Source organism: Scyliorhinus torazame, chromosome 9, assembly GCF_047496885.1.
Source record: "Scyliorhinus torazame isolate Kashiwa2021f chromosome 9, sScyTor2.1, whole genome shotgun sequence".
Taxonomy (NCBI): domain Eukaryota; kingdom Metazoa; phylum Chordata; class Chondrichthyes; order Carcharhiniformes; family Scyliorhinidae; genus Scyliorhinus; species Scyliorhinus torazame.
Window position 1 is genome coordinate 198,809,603 of NC_092715.1, and position 25,084 is coordinate 198,834,686.

A 25,084-nucleotide genomic window follows, 5' to 3' on the forward strand; every position below is an offset into this window, starting at 1 on the left:
TGCAGGTTACATAAGAACGTAGGAACTAGGAGCAGGAGTAGGCCAACTGGCCCTTCGAGCCTGCTCTGCCATTCAATGAGATCATGGCTGATCTTTTGTGGACTCAGCTCCACTTTCCCACCCAAACACCATAACCCTTTATTCCTTTATTCGTCAAAAGACTATCTATCTTTATCTTGAATAAGGTTAGGTGGATTGGCCATGCTAAATTGCCCTTAGTGTCCAAAAAGTTTAGGAGGGGTTAGTGGGTTACGGGGATAGGGTGGAAGTGTGGGCTTAAGTGGAGTGGTCTTTCCAAAGGTCGGTGCAGACTCGATGGGTCAAATGGCCTCCTTCTGCACTGTAATTCTATGTTCTATGTTCTTTGCTGAAATCCCCCTAAAACAGTCCACATCGTCCCAATTTGGGGCATATACATTCACTGGCACCACTGACGTCCACTCCAGATTCCCACTCACCATCACAAACCTACTCCCGGGGTCAATTGTAATACTTCCCACCTCAAAAGCCACCCTCTTATTGATCAGCGCCACCACCCTTCTCGTCTTCATATGCAACTCCGAATGGAACTCCTGCCCCACCCAGCCCTTCCTCAGCCTCGTCTCATCCCCCAGCTTCAGGTGCTCCTGAAGAAACACCATGTCCACCTTCAAACCCCTTGAATGCGCAAAAACACAAGACCTTGTAACTGTGCCATTCAAACCTCGAATGTTCCTTGTAACCAATTGGGTGCCTCCCCCGCCTTGCTGATCAGCAATAGTCCCTCTTTAACCAGCTCCCCCAGGTCCATGACTCACTCACCCTTGGCCCCTCCCCAAGATGTCCATTGCCATCTCCCCTGAACCAACTCCACCCACGTCAGTGTCCCCCACACACCGCATGAACAAAGAAAAAGAAAACCCAACCACCCCACCCCCACCCTCACTCACACAGATCGATCCCACACTTCACTCCCGTTAACTAGCCAACCAGCTAGCATGGTGGCCCCCACTCAATACCGCCACCTACACGCACCCCCCCCCCCAGCCTTTCACCCGCAATTCCTCAAAAACAATAAAACACACTTACCCACTCCGCACCCGGACACATTAAATACACCAAACCACCAGGTATGCAGACCCAAATTCGTCGCATTAACATCTCCAAAGCTCAATGTCCTCACACACCTCCCAGTCCATGGTCTCGCATAACTTGACTCGCCTGTCAAAGTAAATGACATGTCAAAGTACAACTCTCGATTTGGGTGTGTGACCCGCAGACGAGCAGAATAAAACCCCGAACTTCACTCCTTCCTTGTAGAGGGCAGCCTTGATCCGATTGAAACCAGCCTGCTGCTTGGCCAGCTTCGCACTCAAGTCCTCACCAAGTTCCCCTCCCAGATGCACTTTCCCATTTCCTTCACCCACCTCCTTGTCGAAAAAACGATGCAGCCGCACCACCATCACCCTCAACGGTCCCCGGCCTCTGACCTTCTCCTTAATGTCCTGTGCGTTCAATCCAGCTCGGGGGGACGGTTAAAGACTACCCACCCCCACCAACTTCTCAAGCATATTTGCCATGTACTCTGTGCCTACATTCCCTCAATCCCTTCAGGCCACCCCATAATTCAGAGATTCTGTGTCCTGGAATGATTCTCCAGGTGGACTTCCTTCTTCTCTCGCCACCTCTTCTGGCTTTCCAGCACAAGCACCATCTCTGCCTCCAATGAGGCCAGCCAGTTCTCATGCTCACTCCACCTTCTGGAGCGCCAGACTCTGCACCTCCACCCTCTGCTCCACTCTCTCGATAGCCACCCTAAGCAGCTCCACCACCGTTGTCAGGTCATCTGAGGCCTCCTGCTTTTGCTGCTGGAACGTAGCATTCAGAAAGTCCACCAGTTGCTCAGTAGACCACTGGTCAGGCAACACCACCCCAGAACCCTCCACCATCTTTTCCTCTGTCACACCTCAACTAACCTCTCGGCCAGGCCACTGCCTCTTCCTCATCTGGTAGCCCCGCCCATGGAGCACGACTATTTCTCAGTGCTCATGCACCTCACAGCAGCAAACACCCCTTAAATCGTGTGAAAAAGGACCAAGCAATTCCACCTCGAGCGGGAGACACCAAATGTGCGAGCACATTCCATGGCCGCCACCGGAAGTCACAGTACAATATTTACATGTATGGAAAGGCTCAGTAAACCAAGGTCCACCACACTAAGAAAACAAAAAGGGACGGTCAATAGAGAATTAAAGGTGCTATATTTAAATGCGCGCAGTGTACGGAACAAGGTAGATGAGCTTGTGGCCCAGATTGTGACTGGCAGGTATGATGTGGTAGGCATCACAGAGACATGGTTGCAGGGGGTTCAGGACTGGCATTTAAACATCCAGGGATTCACAACCTATCGAAAAGACAGGGAGGTGGGCAGAGGGGGCGGGGTTAAATCAATAGCACTAAATGACATAGGGTCAGATGATGTGGAGTCTGTTGGGTAGAGTTGAGGAACCACAAAGGCAAAAAAACCATAATGGGAGTTATGTACAGGCCTCCTAACAGTGGTCAGGACCGGGGGCACAAAATGCACCACAAAATAGAAAGTGCATGTCAGAAAGGCAAGGTCACAGTGATCATGGGGGACTTCAATATGCAGGTGGACTGGGTAAATAATGCTGCCAGTGGACCCAAGGAAAGGGAATTCATTGAATGTTTACAGGAGGGCTTTTTGGAACAGCTTGTGATGGAGCCCACGAGGGAACAGGCCATTCTGGACTTAGTGTTATTTAATGAGCCAGACTTGATTAAAGATCTTAAAGTAAGGGAGCACTTAGGAGGCAGTGATCATGATATGGTAGAATTCAATCTCCAATTTGAAAGAAAGAAGGTAGAATCAGATGTAAAGGTGTTACAGTTAAATAAAGGTTAAACTACAGGGGCATGAGGGAGGAACAGACGAAAATCGACTGGGAGCAGAGCCTAGTGGGAAAGACAGTAGAACAGCAATGGCAGGAGTTTCTGGGAGTAATTGAGGACACAGTGCAGAGGTTCATCCCAAAGAAAAGAAAGGTTATCAGAGGGGGGGATTAGGCAGCCATGGCTGACTAAGGAAGTTAGGGAATGCATCAAAGCAAAAGAGAAAGCCTATAATGTGGCAAAGAGTAGTGGGAAGTCCGAAGATTGGGAAGGCTACAAAAACAAACAGAGGATAACAAAGAGAGAAATAAGGAAAGTGAGGATCAAATATGAAGGTAGGCTAGCCAGTAACATTAGGAATGATAGTAAAAGTTTCTTTAAATACATTAAAAACAAATGGGAGGCAAAAGTTGACATTGGGCCGCTCCAAAATGACGCTGGTAATTTTGTGATGGGAGACAAGGAAATAGCTGAGGAACTAAATAAGTACTTTGCGTCAGTCTTCACAGTAGAAGACATGAGTAATATCCCAACAATTCCGGAGAGTCAGGGGGCAGAGTTGAATATGGTAGCCATCACAAAGGAGAAAATGCTAGAGAAACTAAGAGGTCTAAAAATTGATAAATCTCCGGGCCCAGATGGACTACATCCTAGAGTTCTAAAGGAGATAGCTGAAGAAATAGTGGAGGCGTTAGTTATGATCTTTCAAAAGTCACTGGAGTCCGGGAAAGTCCCAGAGGATTGGAAAATTGCTGTTGTGACCCCCCAGTTCAAGAAGGGAACAAGGAAAAAGATGGAAAATTATAGACCAATTAGCCTAACCTCGGTTGTTGGCAAGATTCTAGAATCCATTGTTAAGGATGAGATTTCTAAATTCTTGGAAGTGCAGGGTCAGATTAGGACAAGTCAGCATGGATTTAGTAAGGGGAGGTCGTGCCTGACAAACCTGTTAGAGTTCTTTGAAGAGATAACAAATAGGTTAGACCAAGGAGAGCCAATGGATGTTATCTATCTTGACTTCCAAAAGGCCTTTGATAAGGTGCCTCACGGGAGACTGCTGAGTAAAATAAGGGCCCATGGTATTCGAGGCAAGGTACTAACATGGATTGACGATTGGCTGTCAGGCAGAAGGCAGAGAGTTGGGATAAAAGGTTCTTTTTCGGAATGGCAACCGGTGACGAGTGGTGTCCCGCAGGGTTCAGTGTTGGGGCCACAGCTGTTCTCTTTATATATTAACGATCTAGATGACGGGACTGGGGGCATTCTGGCTAAGTTTGCCGATGATACAAAGATAGGTGGAGGGGCAGGTAGTATGGAGGAGGTGGGGAGGCTGCAGAAAGATTTAGACAGTTTAGGAGAGTGGTCCAAGAAATGGCTGATGAAATTCAACGTGGGCAAGTGCGAGGTCTTGCACTTTGGAAAAAAGAATAGAGGCATGGACTATTTTCTAAACGGTGACAAAATTCATAATGCTGAAGTGCAAAGGGACTTGGGAGTCCTAGTCCAGGATTCTCTAAAGGTAAACTTGCAGGTTGAGTCCGTAATTAAGAAAGCAAATGCAATGTTGTCATTCATCTCAAGAGGCTTGGAATATAAAAGCAGGGATGTACTTCTGAAGCTTTATAAAGCATTAGTTAGGCCCCATTTAGAATACTGTGAGCAATTTTGGGCCCCACACCTCAGGAAGGACATACTGGCACTGGAGCGGGTCCAGCGGAGATTCACACGTATGATCCCAGGAAAGGTAGGCCTAACATACGATGAACGCCTGAGGATCCTGGGATTATATTCATTGGAGTTTAGGAGGTTGAGGGGAGATCTAATAGAAACTTACAAGATAATGAATGGCTTAGATAGGGTGGATGTAGGGAAGTTGTTTCCATTAGCAGGGGAGACTAGGACCCGGGGGCACAGCCTTAGAATAAAAGGGAGTCACTTTAGAACAGAGATGAGGAGAAATTTCTTCAGCCAGAGAGTGGTGGGTCTGTGGAATTCATTGCCACAGAGGGCGGTGGAGGCCGGGACGTTGAGTGTCTTTAAGACAGAAGTTGATAAATTCTTGATTTCTCGAGGAATTAAGGGCTATGGAGAGAGAGCTGGTAAATGGAGTTGAAATCAGCCATGATTGAATGGTGGAGTGGACTCGATGGGCCGAATGGCCTTACTTCCGCTCCTATGTCTTATGGTCCTACATTCTGTACTGCATCAGTATCATAGAAACATACAGCAGAAGCAAACCATTCCGGTAGCTGCACTTGTGCTGACCCTTTGAAAGACCAACCTTCCTTAGTCCCATATCTCCACCTTTTGTCTGTAACCCAGTAATTTCCTCATCATCATAGAATCATAGAATTTACAGTGCAGAAGGAGGCCATTCAGCCCATTAGTCTGCACCAGCCCTTGGAAAGAGCACCTCACTTAAATTCACACCTCCAACCTATCCCTGTAACCCAGTAACCCCACCTAACCTTTTTGAATGCTAAGGACAATTTGGCATGGCCAATCCACCTAAACTGCACATCTTTGGATGGAAACTGGAGCACCCGGAGGAAACTCACGCAGACATGGGGAGAACGTGCAGACTCCGCACAGACAGTGTCCCAAGCCGGGAATCGAACCTGGGACCCTGGAGCTGTGAAGCAACAGTGCTAACCACTGTGTTACCGTGCCACCCCCTGTACCTGTCCAACACTCATTTCAAATGATTTATGGAATCCGCTTCCACCACCTTTTCAGGTAGAACATTCAGGATGCTGAATGAGATAAAGTGTCTCCTCGTGTCCGCTCCTCGATCTTTTGCCAATCATTTTAAGTCTATGACTTCTGGTTATTGACCCACTCACCAGAGGGATTAAGTTCCAATTGTGTAGAAAGAAAAGCCTCCGTTAGCTCACCGTTGATTCTTCTCTATTCCAAGGAGAATAGTCCCATCTTTTCTATCCTCTCCTCATAACGGAAGTCCCTTGTCCCTAATAACATCTTCAAATGAACCTTTGTGTTCATTTGAAGGCCATTACATGTTTCCTGAAGGATGGTGCCCAGAATTGTTGCTAATGCACCCGCTGAGAGTGAAGTTCTAGTTTGATCTTTTAAAATGTATATTCTGTTCTTCTATTTATAAACCCAAGTAACCCAGATGCTTTTTAAAACTAACTTATCAACTTGCAGTGTTGCCTTTGAGAAGTTTTGTATTTGGGTGCAAGGTTTTTCTCATTTATACTTTTCAAAATCATGCCACATCAGTCCTCCTAAAGTTCCTCACTTTACACTGTGTTGAACGCCGATCACGTTGCTTCTACCCATTTCACCATCCTGCCAGTCATCCAGCAGTAGTATAATTATCCTCATCGCCAGCTACTACTTTACCAAATTCATATCATCTGCAAACTTTCTAATGCTGCACCCTCCACCTGATTTATAGAAGTGGAAGTGTTATTGACCCAAAACCGATCCTTGGAGAATATCATTGCAAACCGCTTCCCAGTCTGAAATCATTCATCCATCATCCTTGAGCCAAGTTCATATCTCCACTTGCCCCTTAATTTCATCGGCTTGTCATTTTCTTACTAAGTCTCCTGTGTGCCACTTTATTGGATGCCTTCTGAAAAAAATATATAAACACTGCAGCCCTGCCATGATCAACCATCAAAGAATTCAATCAAATTAGTCAAACACAATTTTGTGAAGTCTTTTGCTAAGTGATGAGCTAGGTTAGCACCTATACCTTTAACCCTGATGCCTGGACCATTAAAAGGTTGAAGGGATGACATTACACACTGAACAAGGTGGACTATATCCTTCCATGAAGACAGACTAAGAGTTAAAGGGGATAGAGGTGGAATTGGTGGCAAGAAATGCGCATCATCATCCCACGTCATGGGGAAATCACCATAATCTACGTTAATATTTGGAGACATGCTGGAGGGTTAGAGTAGCTAATGCATTTAAAGGAAAGGCCTTAAATCAGTTGCTAAACCTGGGCCCAGGACAAAGACCATTTGATCAGCTACCACTTCCTTTCCTGTCCCAGCTCACATCCTTCACAAATCTTTGAAGGTTCCTGGACAGTTTTATTTAAAAAAAGGAATTAATAAAGCATGTAAACCACTAGGCTTTATTAATAGAGGCATGGAGTACAGAAGCCAGGAAGTTATGCTAAAAGTGCCAAAAACACTCATTTGACCTAAGCTGGAATATTGCATTTTAAGAAGAACTTGGAGAGGCTACAGAAGAGATTTACAAGAATAATTCCGGAATGTGGGGTTACAGTTACGTGGATAAATTTGGAAAGCTGGGATTATTTTCATGAGAGCAGGAACAGCTAAAAGGAGAGTCGATAGAGGTGTGTAAAATGATGACGGGTTAAGATACAATAGATAAAGAGAAACTGTTTCCAGTGGCTGAAGGATCAATCACCGGGGCACAAGTTTAGTGTGATTGGCAAGTGAACCAAAGGCAACATGAGAATTTTTTTAATGCAATGAGAGGTTGAAAAATTAATCTGATAAGGTGATATATGCAGATTCAACTCAAGGTGAGCAGAAATGTTCTCAAATGAAGTATTGGGAAGGCTGAAGCCGTTGTCTTCGGAGCCTACTACAAATTCTGTTCCTTAGCCACAGACTCTATCCCTGTCCCTTGCACCATTCTGCAAAAGGTAAGAAAAAGAATCAAAAAATTATTCTGTTGGTTGGAGGCTAATGTCAATGGGTTGAAGGGACTGGGCAAGGTGGATTGGAATCAAAGGTTGGGAGAAAAAGCAGTGAATGAGCAACGGAGGCCTTCAAAGGAGAAAGAGTTTATTACAGACTGGGCATGATCCCATGAGAAGGAAAGCAAGAGGATCCAAAGATAGAGCTTCCTGGATGATTGACACTTACAGATATTAAAATGAGGCTATAATAATGTTGGGATCATAATTCACTAGAAACCCAAGTTGAATACAGAAATCCAAAGGAAACCAGAAGAAGGAAATGAGAGAGTCAAAGAGAGCATATAAGGATAGATTAACAGCTAACATAGGGTGGGGTTCTTGAGCCTCATCCGTGGCAGGACCCGTTGCAAGAATTCCAGCCAAAACTGCATTCACTCTCGACAGCAGCGGAAAATCCCAGCCGTGAACGAGGACAGAGGATTCAGCCATAAAAAGGAACACAAATGTCTTTTATACATATTTGTTCATAAAAAACAAGGATGGGTTCCAATCAGAGACTTTGTGACAGCAGAGGCCATGGCTGAGGTGTTAATTGAGTACTTTGCATCTGTCTTCACTGAAGAAAAAGATACTGTCAATGTTACATTAAAGGAGGAGGTAGTAGAGAAATGGAATAAGATAAAATAGATAAAGAGGAGGCACAAAAAGTTGGCAGGACTCTTAAGTGCAAAAGACATCTGTCCCAGATGGGATAGATCCTTGGTTGCGAAGGGAAGGGTGAAAATTGGGAAAGCTTTGGTCACAATGTTTTTATTCTCCTTAAATATGGGGTGGTGCTTGAGGACTGGAGGATTGCAAATGTTATACTCATGACCATAAAAAGAAGGATAAACCAAACAAGGAAGGCCAGCTATCCCAATGGTGGCTGTGGGGAAAGTTCAAGAGATATTTATTTGGCACAAGATTAATTGGAACTTGGAAAAATATGGGTTAAAATGAAAATCAGAGCAGATTTTTCAGAGGCATATTGTGTGTTGATTGAGCTCCTAGAAGTAACAGTGAAGGTGGATGAGGGTACTGTATCAGGACTTCCAGAAAGTATTTGGATAAAGTACTACACAGTGGTCTTGTTAGCGAACTTGAAGCTCATGGGATTGAAGCTCATGGGATTAAAGAGACAATATAAATATGTAATCGGCTAAGGGACAGAAAGCAGAGAGTAGTGGTGAATGGTTAGTTTTTAGACTGGAGACAAATATGCCGTGGTGTTCCCCAGCAGTTGGTGTTGGAATTAGACTTTCATAGAATTTACAGAGCAAAAGGAGGCCATTCGGCCCATCGAGTCTGCACCGGCTCTTGGAAAGAGCACCCTACCCAAGGTCAACACCGCCACCCTATCCCCATAACCCAGTAACCCCACCCAACACTAAGGGCAATTTCGGACAGTAAGGGCAATTTATCATGGCCAATCCACCTAACCCGCACATCTTTGGACTGTGGGAGGAAACCGGAGCACCCGGAGGAAACCCACGCACACACGGGGAGGATGTGCAGACTCCGCACAGACAGTGACTCAAGCCAGAATCGAACCTGGGACCCTGGAGCTGTGAAGCAATTGTGCTATCCACAAGGCTACCGTGCTGCCCGTAAGGAAAAATTATTTTCCTTTCTGATGTAAAATAATAACCTGGAGTTGAATTGGTTATACAGGGTATAATTTCAAACTTTGCAAAAATGTATGAAATTTAGAAATGAAGTAAACCATGAAGTGGATAGTTGCAATCTTCAGGAGGACATAATGTTAGGATCCCAGATGAGAACCCACTATTTGCAATTTGTAAAGTTGTGAGGAAATGTTACTGTATGACAGGAGTGATAACGCTGATCAATTGGCATCTTTTATGTTAAAATAAACTTTAATTTAAACAGAATTAACCACATTAGCAACATAGAAATAGCTTTACAGTTAACAGTTATCAACGGTTCTGAAGTAAAAGGAGAAACTTTAACTTCCTAAACCTTCCTCTGTATTCCAATTAAGCAAACCAATATAGTCCAAATACTACTAGTGAAAAAAGGTTAACAGCCAGGTTTCTACTTATTTTTCTCTGTGTAGAATCCTTGGAGAAGGAACACTTCAGGACCAAAACTGAAACACTTCTGTTCAGATTAAAATCCTAGGAAGAACTAACTTTTCAGATCAACCTGGATCCTCCCCTTAATTATATAATCTGTACCCAAAGCATAACATATTCTTCTGTCTCCTCTCGTAAGATGTCCCATAGCCTGCTTAGTCAGGACCAAACACAATGTCCCTCATAAATTATCTACACCCCAGTTGTCCTTGAAACGTAAACAATATTCCATTAGCAGAACACTTCACCTGCAAAATCAATGGTTAACTCCCGTTTACGACCCCTCAATCACAGTTTTAGCAAACATACTGGCTGCATGTATCTTAACCAGGTTTTAATAACATTACTGCAAATAAATATAAAATGTGACAATTTCTTACATTCAAGACAATGATGGTGAAATAGGCAGATATATGGCAGATGACAGTTAATGCAGAAAAATGTGAAGTGAATCATTTTAGTAGGAAGAATGAAAAGAGGCACTCTAAATGAAATGGTACAATTTCAAAGCAGGTTCAAGAATTGCACTCTAATTTCCCTCATATTACACTTTCTATATTCCTCAAGATCATCTTTGGCGTTGTTAGCCTTAACCTTATCACATTCTTCTCATTTAAGTATTTGTTTAGTTTCAATCTCTCTTTATCTATATTTGATTCTTTGAATCCTCTTTCCTCTTCTTGGGAATAAATTTGTTTTGTGCTGTGTGCGTGTTGTATTTGAAGATTTTGTCAACATGTTTGCTGACCTATCACCCGAGTTAATTTAGGCCAGATCCGCTTTTTATCTCCCCTTTCCCAGGCAAGTACCCTTATCTAAATGCTCCATTATCTTTTCTATTTTTACATTGAGCAAGTGGTCATTTTCTGAATAGTTCTCCACCATTCAGATCAGTTAATTGGCCTACTTTACTTGACAGAATTAAGTGAAGTGATCTAGCTTTCTTTGTCAGATTGGAAAAAGAAAGGCTTGCCTTTTTGTAGGGCCCTTCCTGACCTTGGAATATTCCAAAGATTCAAAAGGCCTGTTGACTGAAGGAATACTTCAGGTCTAAATGGCTTCGGCCTTATTCTGAGACCATGATCAGTAGTTCTAGACCCGTCAGCTTTTCTTCCAAATTCTAGAGAGTAGAGACCCGGGGCAGGATTCTCCATTGGCTGATGCCAGAATCAGGAAAAGCAAATGGGTGGAGAATCAGTTTTGACGCAGAAATCGTGGCGGGTGCCAGTTTCACGCCAAATCGCAATTCTCTGGTTCCTCGACAGCGGCGTGTTGGGTGGGGTTACTGGGTTATGGGAATCGGGTGGAGGTGTTGACCTTGGGTAGGGTGCTCTTTCCAAGAGCCGTGCAGACTCGATGGAACGAATGGCCTCCTTCTGCACTGTAAATTCTATGTCTATGTCCATGCGTTCCACTCCGCATACAGCAAACGCCGTTGGCATATCATTAGCGGGCCTGACCCGGTATTTTCTGGGGCCTCCTTGATTCTCCGCCTCCACTTGGGCGAATTCCCGACGTCTAGGTTAACTTGTGCTTTTAAAAATCGTGAAACAGGTGCCATGGCTGAGGAGGGAGAGAGAGGATGTGAGGGGGGGAAGGGCTGTGGGGCCAGGGTGACCCACCCACACGGGACTGGAGCAGTTCCCAGGCACGGACCGTCATTGCCACAGCCTGCAGGGCAGCCATTTTGCTGCGCACCTCACTGACCGCACACCCTGGTTCCCGTTTCTGCAGACTGACACCGGCTGTATGGATGCCGCACCCCACCACTCCCTCATTCCATCCCTCCCTCCGCCATACCACCCCCTCTACCCAACCAGCCGGCACCCACGAGTGGGCGTGATGCAGCCCACCCAAGGGCAACGCCCACAGTAGCCCCTACAGGGGGGCTACCAGAAGGGGGAACAGACCACTGACAAGGACAGCGCCAGCCGGCAATACCCTTGGCAGCAGGGACAGGCGGCAGGGCCAGAGGCCCCCATGGGGCCCAGGGTGCAGGGAGGGGAACATGTGGGGGTGTGACGCAGGTCATGGGGAACTGTAATTCAGTGGGGTTTGCAGCCCGTTCATCTTTCTCACAGTTTATTTTCCTATTTTACATTGTATCATCAGCGAGTTAGGATACATTCCACGCAACCCCCACGTCTAAGACTTTGATCTAAATTGTAAGTAGCTGAGGCTCAAACACTGATCCTTGCGGTACCCCACGTGTTATTGCTTGCCAATAATTTCTCCAGTGCTATTTCTTTACTAATAGTAATTTATTTAAGATCCCCATTCTTGCTAGACTGCTCTATTTCAAAATGATTCTTGTACCTTCTCCTGTGAAGGTTTATAGAAAGTATTCCTTCATTATCTACCATTTCCTTATTTTCCATTATAAACATCAGGGACGAAATTCTCCGGAAACGGCGCAAATCAGTCGGACATCGCGCCGCCCCAAAGGTGCGGAATGCTCCGCATCTTTGGGGGCCGAGCCCCAACCTTAAGGGGCTAGGCCGGCGCCGGACAAATTTCCGCCCTGCCAGCTGGCGGAAAAGGCCTTTGGTGCCCCGCCAGCTGGTGCAGAAATGACAACTCCGGGCGGCGCATGCGCGGGAGCGTCAGCGGACGCTGACGGCATTCCCGCGCGTGCGCAGTGGAGAGAGTCTCTTCCGCCTCCGCCATGGTGGAGACCGTGGCGAAGGCGGAAGGGAAAGAGTGCCCCCACGGCACAGGCCCACCCGCGGATCGGTGGGCCCCGATTGCGGGCCAGGCCACCGTGGGGGCACCGCCCGGGGCCAGATCGCCCCGCGCCCCCCCCAGGACCCCGGAGCCCGCCCGCGCCGCCTTGTCCCGCCGGTAAGGTAGGTGGTTTAATCTACGCCGGCGGGACAGGCATTTTAGCGGCGGGACTTCGGCCCCGCCGAATATCTGGTGGTGCAGAATTCGGCAATCGGCGGGGGTGGGATTCACGCCAGCCCCCGGCGATTCTCCGACTCGGCGGGGGGTCGGAGAATCTCGCCCCTGGTCTCTGCCTCAAAGGACACACCTTACATTTGTTATCCTTTTCTTTTTATGCACCTTTAGAAGTTTTTACAGTCTGTGTTTATGTTTCTAGCTAGTTTACTCATATTTTCTTTTAAATCATTTTCTATGTCACCCTTTGCTTAATTCTAAAATCCTCTGTTTTGGTAACACTAGAAACTTCTTCTTTTGATCTAATACTATTTTAACTCCTCATTAGCCATGGTTGGAGCATTTTTCTGTGTCACTTTTATTCCTTCAGGGAATGTTTATTTGTTGCTAAATATGTTGCTAAATAAACACTTAAAATGTTTACCATTGCTTTCCTAATATAATTTTTGAATGTTGTTTCCCAATATGCCTTAGTCAACTCACATTTCATCCCCATGTTGTTTACATATTTCCGACCCTAGTTTCTGACTTAACTAAATACTTTCAACCTCAAAATAAAACTTTATGACATTGTGATCACATTTTGCCCAGCTTTTCAAAAAGTCAAGTATTCTGAATATTCAATTCCCAACCTTGTTCATTCTACAGTGTTATGGGTGAGGTGTTTTCAGAACCCAAAAATGTATCATGGAGTTCAACCAACCTCCCCCTTTAATGTATTTGTTGCTTTTCCGAGCACACGGCTTGTTCCCTAGGAGTGGGATTACAATTTTGGACACATGTGTTTTTAAACACAAAACAATGTTTATTCCATTAACTCAACTTCACCTCTTAAATAAACATTGGATCTCTTAACACCCCTTACTTCAAAGATAACCCTGAAAATATTACAACACTAAATAATCCTTCAGTTATTCCTTTCAACATCCATGAGACTTAACACCTTTAAACAGAAACACATCAGGTTAAAGGCTTTACTATTATGAGTTTAAATCACCCAAATGATCCAGAGATCGTCTTTCATGGCAGAGATTACAGCAGATCCAGCTCGCTGCAAACACAGACACACACCAAGCTCTTTTCAAACAGAACTGAAACTAAACTGCAAAATGGCTGATCTAAAACCCAGCTCCACCCACACTCTGACATCACTGCATTTCTTAAAGGTACATTGCGTAAACATCCATTTCATAAAGGTACCCTCACATGACAACAGCCACACCTCCATAATGGATATTTAATGAAACCTATTTGTTTCTACCTGTGCTATTAATCCATCAATTTTGCTCTAAATGTTTCATTTTATTATTTTTCTCCAAAGTCACTCATCTCAGTCACTAATGCCCTCTGCTCCTTCCCACCCTCCTCTGCTTATTTTTCCCAAATTGCTACTTTTTTCTCATCGTTTTTGAATTTACTCTTTCTTGAATCTTCCCACATCCTCTTCATTCTTTTAAGGCTGTGTCTACTGCCATAGTTATTATATTTGCCAAGACACTGGCCCTACGTCAGTTTAAATGGGTCCCATCTCAATGGAAGAATGTTGTCTTTCCTAGTACTGGTGCCTTTGGCCCATGAAGCAATACCTCTACTTCCGACACCACTGCTTTAGCAACGCTTTAACCTTCTAATCTCCTTATCGCTATGCCAATTTGAGTGTGGCCCAGCTAACAAACCTGTTGAGGTTCTATGATCTACTAGCTCCTCAAACTCTCTCCGTTGAACCTCATTCCTAATTCTTCTGTGTCGCTGGTTCCTACATGGACTATGGCGAGTGGATCAACCCTCCTCCAACTTCATGTTCTTCATCATCTTTGAGAACATGTCCTTAAGCTTGGCACCAGGGTGTGTAACATGGCGTTGGAACTCAAGTCACTGCTGCAGAGAACAGTATTTATCCCCCAGACAATTCTATCTCCTACCATGAGTACGTTCCTTGCACTCCACCTACTTAGACAGCTTCCTGTCACATGGTCAGTTTGCTGATCCACCCAAACTTTGTTCACATCAGCACAAGAGAACAAGAACCTTGTACTTTTTAGATAAGAGAAAATACTAAGGCTACTCTAGGAAGGTACCTGAGGATCCCTGCCCTGCTTGATTTGCGTTCAGATCTTTCTTTCCTTAACCATTACCAGGTCTACATCACTACCTAACCTAAGGAGTGTGACTGCCTCCTGAATTAAATGTTTTAAGACATTTACTGTAATAAAGAGACTGAAGCATTACGGGTGAAACACCATTTTTGTGGGCAGCTAACATTTTAAACTACAGTGTGGCGATACCGACGTTGGACGGGGTGAGCACAGTAAGAACTCTTGCAACACCAGGTTAAAGTCCAACAGGTTTGTTTCAAATCACTAGCTTTCGGAGCACTGCTCCTTCCTCAGGTGAATGAAGAGGTAGGTTCCAGAAACATATATATAGACAAAGTCAAAGACGCAAGACAATGCGTTGAATGCGAGCATTTGCAAGTAATTAAGTCTTTACAGATCCAGAGAAAGGGGTAATTCCAGGTTAAAGTGGTGTGAATTGTCTCAAGCCAGGACAGTTGGTAGGATTTTGCAAGCCCAGGCCAGATGGTGGGGGGTGAACGTAATGCGACATGAATCCAAGGTCCCGGTTGAGGCCGTACTCATGTGTGCGGAACTTGGCTATAAATTTCTGTTCGATGATTCTGCGTTGCTGCGCGTCCTGAAGGCCGCCTTGGAGAACGCTTACCCGGAGATCAGAGGCTGAATGCCCTTGACTGCTGAAGTGTTCCCCGACTGGAAGGGAACATTCCTGCCTGGTGATTGTTGCGCGATGTCCGTTCATCCGTTGTTGCAGCGTCTGCATGGTCTCGTCAATGTACCACGCTTCGGGACATCCTTTCCTGCAGCATATGAGGTAGACAACATTGGCCGAGTCGCACTAGTATGTGCCACGTACCTGGTGGGTGGTGTTCTCACGTGTAATGGTGGTACCCATGTTGATGATCTGGCACGTCTTGCAGAGATTGCCATGGCAGGGTTGCGTGGTGTCGTGGTCGCTGTTGGACGGCATGGCGTCATCAGGCAAAGCAAAGGGTGGAGGAGTTTGCCTCCTCATCAACTCCTCCTGGTACCGAAACGTGGCGACCCTGGCGACCTCCTGCTCCCCGGACCTGGAATACCTGACTACGAAGTGCCGCCCATACTACCTTCCACGGGAGTTCACTTAAGCCATTATCACAGCTGTCTACATCCCACCCCAGGTGGAAATGAAGAAGGCGCTTGACAAATTGTACACAGTTATTTTTTTAAATAAATGTTTTATTCAAGTTTTTCCAATCAGCGTTTTTACATAACAAAAATAGAAATACAGATAGTAATACAAAATAACAATAAGCATAGCCCAAAGCTTACAATAAAACTATTTTTTTTTTTTACACAGAACAAGGTGGGTTTTGGCTCCATGCCCAACTCACATTATATCAACAGTACCCCCCCCCCCCCCCCCCCCCCCCCACTCCCGGATCCTCCGCCACCCCAAATACCGCTACCGCTGGACTCGCCTTCACCCGAGTGTCCAAGACCCTAGACATCACCCTTGCAAACCCCTGCCAGAATCCTTTAAGCGCCGGGCATGCCCAAAACATATGGGCATGATTCGCCGGACTCCCTGCTCACCTCTGGCACCTGTCCTCCACTCCAAAAAACCTACTCATTCTTGCCGCCGATATATGCGCCCGATGCACCACCTTAAACTGGATTAATCTGAGCCTGGCACATGATGAGGAGGAGTTCACCCTGCCCAGGGCATCGGCCCACAGGCCCTCATCCAGCTCCTCGCCCAGCTCCTCCTCCCACTTATCCTTCAACTCCCCCACTGAGGCTTCCTCTACCTCCTGCAGCTCCTGATATATGTCCGACACCTTCCCCTCCCCTACCCAGATGCCAGACACCACCCTATCCTGGATCCTACGTGGGGGCAGCCGCGGAAATGTCCCCACCTGTTTTCTAAGGAAGTCCCGAACCTGAAGGTACCTGAATGCATTCCCTGGGGGCAGGCCGAACCTCTCCTCCAGCGCCTGCATGCTGGGGAAAACCCTGTCTATAAACAGGCCCCCCAGGTGGAGATGGTTAGCAGTTTCAAATTCCTAGGGGTGCACATCTCCAAAAATCTGTCCTGGTCCACCCATGTCGACGCAACCACCAAGAAAGCACAACAGCGCCTATACTTCCTCAGGAAACTAAGGAAATTCTGCTCCACTAGCCGGGTTAAGTTGAGCCTGTGCAGGGCATCCCAGTTCCTGGCCACTTGTATCCTCAAGTACCGAAAGCTCCTCTCCACTATCCTGAGCGGGAGCTCCCTCAGTCTCTCCTCCTGGCCCCTACCGTGGACCATGAACAGCTCACTCTTCCCCACGTTCAACTTATACCCCGAGAACCTCCCGAAGTCCCCCAGGATCCGCATGACCTCCCCCATCCCCTCTAACGGGTCCGAAATATACAACAGCAGGTCAAACATGTAGAGGGAGACCCGATGTTCCTCCCCTCCGCGCACCAGCCCCCTCCAATCCCTCGAAGTCCTGAGCGCAATGGCCAACGGCTCAATTGCCAGGACAAACAGCAACGGGGACAGGGGACACCCCTATCTCGTCCCCCAGTGCAGCCTGAAATATTCCGACCTTAGCCGGTTTGTGGACACTCTCGCTACAGGGGCCTGGTACAGCAGCTTGACCCACCCTATAAATCCCTCCCCAAATCCAAACCTGCCTAACGCCTCCCACAGATACTCCCACTCCACCCTGTCAAAGGCCTTCTCCGCGTCCATCGCAGCCACCACCTCCACCTCCCCCCCGCTCCGAGGGCATCATGATAATATTCAGGAGCCTCCTCACGTTAATTGTACACAGTTATAAATAACAATGAAACAGAACACTCGGAGGCCTTGTTCATTGTGGCTGGGGACTTCTACAGGCCAGCCTCGAGTGTACTGCCAAAATTCCATCAACACATTTCCTGTCCCACCAGGGGCGTTAACACTCGCGATCATAGGGCAGCACGGTGGAGCAGTGGGTTAGCCCTGCAGCCTCACGCCGCCGAGGTCCCTGGTTCGATCCTGGCCCTGGGTCTCTGTCCGTGTGGAGTTTGCACATTCTCCCTGTGTTTGCGTGTGTTTCGCCCCCACAATCCAAAGATGTGCAGGGTAGGTGGATTGGTCACGCTAAATTGCCCCTTAATTGGAAAAAATGAATTGGGTACTCTAAATTTATTTTAAAAACTCTCAATCACTGCTGCACAAAAATCAAGGGCGCCTACTGATCCATCCCCCAACAGCACTTCGGAAAATAGGACCTTAAGACTTCGCCTGGCCTTACCGTTCCGCTTAAGAAGGTCATGCAGTGCTGGTCCGAGGCAACAAAGAACAAAGAAAAGTACAGCACAGGAACAGGCCCTTCGGCCCTCCAAGCCTGTGCCGACCATGCTGCCCATCTAAACTAAAATCTTCTACACTTCCTGGGTCCGTATCCCTCTATTCCCATCCTATTCATGTATTTGTCAAGATGCTCCTTAAATGTCACTATTGTCCCTGCTTCCACCACCTCCTCCGGTAGCGAGTTCCAGGCACCCACTACCCTCTATGTAAAAAAACCTGCCTCGTACATCTCCTCTACCTTAAACCTCTGCCCCTCGCACCTTAAACCTCTGCCCCTTAGTAATTGACCACTCTACCCTGGGAAAAAGCCTCTGACTATCCACTCTGTCTATGCCCCTCATAGTTTTGTAGACCTCTATTAGGTCGCCCCTCAACCTCCGTCGTTCCAGTGAGAACAAACCGAGTTTATTCAACTGCGCCTCATAGCTAATGCCCTCCATACCAGGCAACATCCTGGTAAATCTCTTCTGCACTCACTCTAAAGCCTCCACATCCTTCTGGTAGTGTGGCGACCAGAATTGAACACTATACTCCAAGTGTGGCCTAATTAAGGTTCTATACAGCTGCAACATGACTTGCCAATTCTTATACTCAATGCCCCGGCCAATGAAAGCAAGCATGCCGTATGCCTTCTTGACTACCTTCTCCACCTGTGTTGCCCCTTTCAGTGACCTGTGGACCTGTACACCTAGATCTCTCTGACTGTCAATTCTCTTGAGGGTTCTACCATTCACTGTATATTCCCTACCTGCATTAGACCTTCCAAAATGCATTACATCACATTTGTCCGGATTAAATTCCATCTGCCATCTCTCCGCCCAAGTCTCCAAACAATCTAAATCCTGCTGTATCCTTTGACAGTCCTCATCGCTATCCGCAATTCCACCAACCTTTATGTCGTCTGCAAACTTACTAATCAGACCAGTTACATTTTCCTCCAAATCATTTATATATACTACGAACAGCAAACGTCCCAGCACTGATCCCTGCGGAACACCACTAGTCACAGCCCTCCAATCAGAAAAGCGCCCTTCCATTGCTATTCTCTGCCTTCTATGACCTAGCCAGTTCTATATCCATCTTGCCAGCTCACCCCTGATCCTGTGTCCCATGAGTGACCTTGTCAAAGGCCTTGCTGAAGTCCATATCGACAAATCCACTGCCCTACCTGCATCAATCGTCTTTGTGACCTCTTCGAAAAACTCTATCAAGTTAGTGAGACACGACCTCCCCTTCACAAAACCGTGCTGCCTCTCGCTAATATGTCCATTTGCTTCCAAATGGGAGTAGATCCTGTCTTGAAGAATTCTCTCCAGTAATTTCCCTACCACTGACGTAAGGCTTACCGGCCTGTAGTTCCCTGGATTATCCTTGCTACCCTTCTTAAACAAAGGAACAACATTGGCTATTCTCCAGTCCTCCGGGACATCACCTGAAGGCAGTGAGGATCCAAAGATTTCTGTCAAGGCCTCAGCAATTTCCTCTCTAGCCTCCTTCAGTATTCTGGGGTAGATCCCAACAGGCCCTGGGGACTTATCTACCTTAATATTTTTCAAGACGCCCAACACGTCTTTTTGGATCACAATGTGATCCAGGCTATCTACACACTCAACATCCACCAATTCCTTCTCTTTGGTGAATACTGATGCAAAGTATTCATTTAGTACCTTGCCCATTTCCTCTGGCTCCACACATAGATTCCCTTGCCTATCTTTCAGTGGGCCAACCCTTTCCCTGGCTACCCTCTTGCTTTTTATGTACGTGTAAAAAGCCTTGGGATTTTCCTTAACCCTATTTGCCAATGACTTTTTGTGACCCCTTTTAGCCCTACTGACTCCTTGCTTAAGTTCCTTCCTACTTTCCTTATACTCCACACAGGTTTTGTCTGTTCCAGCCTTCTAGCCCTGACAAATGCCTCCTTTTTCTTTTTGACGAGGCCTACAATATCTCTCGTTATCCAAGGTTCCCGAAATTTGCCGTATTTATCCTTCTTCCGCACAGGAACATGCCAGTCCTGAATTCCTTTCAACTGACATTTGAAAGCCTCCCACATGTCAGATGTTGATTTACCCTCAAACATCTGCCCCCAATCTCGGTTCTTCAGTTCCCGCCTAATATTGTTATAATTAGCCTTCCCCCAATTTAGCACATTCACCCTAGGACCACTCTTATCCTTGCCCACCAGCACTTTAAAACTTACTGAATTGTGGTCACTGTTCCCAAAATGCGCCCCTACTGAAACTTCTACCACCTGGCCAGGCTCATTCCCCAATACCAGGTCCAGTGCAGCCCCTTCCCTAGTTGGACTATCTACATAGTGTTTTAAGAAGCCCTCCTGGATGCTCCTTACAAACTCTGCCCTATCCAAGCCCCTAGCACTAAGTGAGTCCCAGTCAATATTGGGGAAGTTGAAGTCTCCCATCACAACAACCCTGTTGCTTTTACTCCTTTCCAAAATCTGTCTACCTATCTGCTCCTCTATCTCCCGCTGGCTGTAGGGAGGCCTGTAGTAAACCCCCAACATTGTGACTGCACCCTTCTTATTCCTGATCTCTACCCATATAGCCTCGCTGCCCTCTGAGGTGTCCTCCTGTAGTACAGCTGTGATATTTTCCCTAACCAGTAGCGCAACTCCGCCACCCCTTTTACATCCCCCTCTATCCCTCTTGGAACGTTTAGCTGCCAATCCTGTCCTTCCCTCAACCAGGTCTCTGTAATGGCAACAACATCATAGTTTCAAGTACTAATCCAAGCTCTTAAGTTCATCTGCCTTACCCGTTATACTTCTTGCATTAAAACATATTCACTTCAGGCCACCAGACCCGCTGTTTTCAGCAACATCTCCCTGTCTGCTCTTCCTCAGAGCCATACTGGCTCTATTCCCTAGTTCTCCCTCAATGTTTTCACCTTCTGACCTATTGCTCCAGTACCCACCCACCTGCCATACTAGTTTAAACCCTCCTGTGTGACACTCGCAAACCTCGTGGCCAGGATATTTATGCCTCTCCGGTTTAGATGCAACCCGTCCTTCTTATACAGGTCACACCTGCCCTGGAAGAGCTCCCAGTGGTCCAGATAATGGAAACCCTCCCTCCTACAACAGCTGTTTAGCCACATGTTTAGCTGCTCTATCTTCCTATTTCTAGCCTCACTGGCACGTGGCACAGGGAGTAACCCCGAGGTTACAACCCTCGAGGTCCTGTCTTTTAACTTTCTGCCTAGCTCCCCGAACTCCTGCTGCAGGACCTCATGCCCCTTCCTGCCTATGTCGTTAGTACCAATATGTACAACGACCTCTGCCTGTTTGCCCTCCCCCTTCAAGATGCCCTTTGGGCATCAAGATGCCCCCTTTGGGCAGCACGGTAGCATTGTGGATAGCACAAATGCTTCACAGCTCCAGTGTCCCAGGTTCGATTCCGGCTTAGGTCACTGTCTGTGCGGAGTCTGCACATCCTCCCCGTGTGTGCGTGGGTTTCCTCCGGGTGCTCCGGTTTCCTCCCAGAGTCCAAAGATGTGCGGGTTAGGTGGATTGGCCATGCTAAATTGCCCATAGTGTCCAAAATTGCCCTTAGTGTAGGGTGGGGTTACTGGGTTATGGGGATGGGGTGGAGGTGTGGACCTTGGGTAGGGTGCTCTTTCCAAGAGCCGGTGCAGACTCGATGGGCCGAATGGCCTCCTTCTGCACGGTAAATTCTATGATAATCTATGATGCCCGCTACCCGTTCTGAAACATCCTGGACCCTGGCACCAGGGAGGCAACATACCATCCTGGAGTCTCTTTCACGTCCACAGAAGTGCCTATCTGTGCCCCTGACTATAGAATCCCCTCTGACTATTGCTCTTCTGCGCTTTGACCCTCCCTGCTGAACATCAGAGTCAGCTGTGGTGCCACTGCTCTGGCTGCTGCTGTTTTCCCCTGATAGGCTAATCCCCCCAACAGTATCCAAAGCGGTATACATGTTCGAGAGGGGGACAACCACAGGGGATTCCTGCACTGACTGCCTGCCCCTTCTGGTGGTCACCCATCTCTCTGCCTGCACCTTGGGTGTGACCACGTCTCTATAACTCCTATCTATGATGCTTTCTGCCACCTGCATGCTCCTAAGTGCATCCAATTGCTGCTCCAACCGAACCACGCGGTCCGTGAGAAGTTGCCATTGGTTACACTTGCTACAGATGTAGTCGACCGGAACGCTGGAAGCGTCACAGACCTGCCAAATCTCACAGTTGGAGCACTGCACCCCGCTGAGTGACTTTTAAGCACTAGTTAATTAATTTAAAATAAACACTTGAATTATTGTTTGATTGAGTTACAATTAACTATATGGCCCTGGTGCTAGATGATATTTACTGTAAAATTAAATGCTAAATACCGATCACTGCCCTCCGGTTTAGTTACTCCACTATCTAGTTAATCAATTAGATTTGTTTTGCAATATTGTTATTTTTTTCAAATTTAACAGATTCCCAACCAGCCAATCAGGTCACAGCTTTACTATGATGTCACTTCAGTTCCCCCCCCCCACACACAATTTGAAAAGGTAATAAAAATTAAAATTAAAATCACTTACCTTCCCAGGATACTCTCTGGTTCTCTCCCTGCAGATTAACAGTTACAGGCCAGAAGAAAGAGAACAAAACAGTAGAGAAAAAGCACTTTCTCCCACTCTGCACCGAATTACCTCACTGCAACAAATTACCAAGTTCCAATTCCCACTCTGGATGTGTCTCACTCAGGCTGTGTCTCCTTCACCTGCGCAAAGCTTACTGAGTGCGCTTTCTGTCTGTCTTTTATATAGATCTCAGCTAACCAGGGTGACTCACACTACTTAAGCTTCAAACAGAAGAATACAATGTACACACTTGTGCCAACAGAAGAGCTCCTATGTGACTGCTTGGAATCAGGAGACTGCTTCATACTTAAGAACTCAGTGACCAACCTAAACGTGTATGCCACCACCGTCACAGGCTTTATCAGCAAGTGTGTTGAAGACTGCGTGCCAAAGAAGGTAATACGTGCATTCCCCAACCGGAAACCTTGGCTTAATCGGGAGATCCACTCCCTACTGAAGGCTAGGTCTGAGGCGTTCAAGTCAGGTGACACTAACCTATACAAGAAATCCAGGTACGACCTCCGCAAAGTCATTAGGGATGCCAAGAGACAATATCAGACCAAGCTAGAGTCACAGACAAACGTCACGGACTCTCGTCGGTTGTGGCAAGGCTTAAACAACATAACGGGCTACAAAGCGAAGGCAAGTAGAAACTCCGGCAGCAGTGCCCCCCTCTCCGATGAACTCAATGCATTCTATGCTTAGTTCATGCAGGAACCCATCAAACCGTTGTCAACTGCCCCAGCAGCCTCGGACACACTCATACCGACCGTCACAGCTTCCAAAGGCAGATCGACCTTCTTGAAAGTGAACCCTTGGAAAGTGACGGATCCTGACGGAGTCCCTGGTCGTGGCACTCAGAAATTGCGTGGACCAGCTGGCAGATGTGTTCATGGACATCTTCAACCTCCCTACTCCGTTCCAAGGTCCCCACCTGCTTCAAGATGACCACCACCAGTGCCAAAGAAGCAACTTGCCTCAATGATTATCCAGTGGCCTTGACATCGATCGTAATGAAGTGCTTCGAGAGGTTGGTCATGAGGCACATCAACTCCATACTCCCAGAATGCCTGGACCCACTGCAATTTGCACACCGCCACAACCGGTCCACAGCAGATGCCATCTCTCTGGCCTTACACTCATCCCTGGAACATTTTGACAACAAGGACTCCGACATCAGACTCTATTCATTGACTACAGCTCCGCCTTCTGTTGCCTTTTTTACCTGCTATAAATATGGCAATCAATAAGGTTGCCCTTCTTTCTTTTGATATCGATATTATATTGCTCAGAGTCACCAGGTATCAATGATACCACCACAAGGTTCAACCGGATACCAATCAAAGAGCCAAACACCAGTTAGTTAGTTCAAGATCAATGGTACTTTATTTACACACACACAACTAATCATGCAACATAGAGACTACTAGTTAAACTACACCTATCAACTATGACAACCTGTACTTAACTTCAGGCACCCGGCTTGGGCCAGAGGAACAGTGGCCTTTGTTCGAATCTGGATCTACTGGGTCTGGAGAAGTAAATGCTGCTCAGCTAGGCTCATCCGTCTGGTAGCGGGCATTGAACTTGAACTTGCTTCTGGTGGTGCTGCATTTGGAGGTGGACGCCCATGTCGACGCTACGACCAAGAAAGCACAACAGACCTATACTGTCTCAGTATAGGCTGCTATATCACAGCCTAATATAGCAACTGCTTGGCTCAAGACCGTAGGAAACTTCAGAGAGTCGTGAATACAGCCCAATCCATCACGCAAACCTGCCTCACATCCATTGACTTTGTCTACACCCCCCCGCTGCTTTGGGAAAGCGGCAGCATAATCAAAGACTCCACCCACCCGGCTTATTCACTCTTCCATCTTCGTCCATTGGACAGGAGATACAAAAGTTGAGAACACGCAGATTCAAAAACAGCTTCTTCCTCACTGTTACCAGACTCCTGAATGACCCTCTTATGGACTGAATTGATCTCTTCGCACATCTTCTCTACTGAGTAGTACTGCACTCCTGTATGCTTCACCCAATGTTTGTGTCTATGTATTTACGTTATTTATTTATGGGTTTTTTTCATGGATGGAATGATCTGTCTGGATTGTACACAGAACAGTACTTTTCACTGTATCTCGGTACACGTGACAATAAACAAATCCAACCCAATCCATGAGTTGCAAATCTCCAGAACATGCTTTGCGTCATTCTGAAGTTTGCTTTCTTGCCCTGAACCTCTACATTATTTCTAAGAACTTGCTGCATTTGCACATTAATTGTCAATTGAAATTGCCACAGAAATTTAAGTTTAGTAATTGATAGCACAGGCTCCATTTTAACAATATTATTCTTGTTAATGCAATGCCAGTGCACCTCTCTGACCCAGGATAGGAACAATTTTAATGATTTCAATGTAGTAAATTCTTCTTGGAAAAGTTAGAAATGTCATTACATTTCTTTCCCATTCTCTTCCTTCTCTCTCT

At 46.6% G+C, this 25,084-nt stretch overlaps 1 protein-coding gene and 1 long non-coding RNA gene across 4 annotated transcripts in view; one reads left to right on the top strand and one right to left on the bottom strand.

Annotated features, from left to right (window-relative positions):
* The window catches only part of LOC140429670 (uncharacterized), a 178,260-nt gene that overhangs the window by 52,833 nt on the left and 100,343 nt on the right, over positions 1–25,084 (bottom strand). The window lies entirely within an intron of this gene.
* Positions 1–25,084, top strand: part of tmod1 (tropomodulin 1) — a 169,392-nt gene that overhangs the window by 9,287 nt on the left and 135,021 nt on the right. The gene's annotated exons all lie outside the window — the stretch shown is intronic.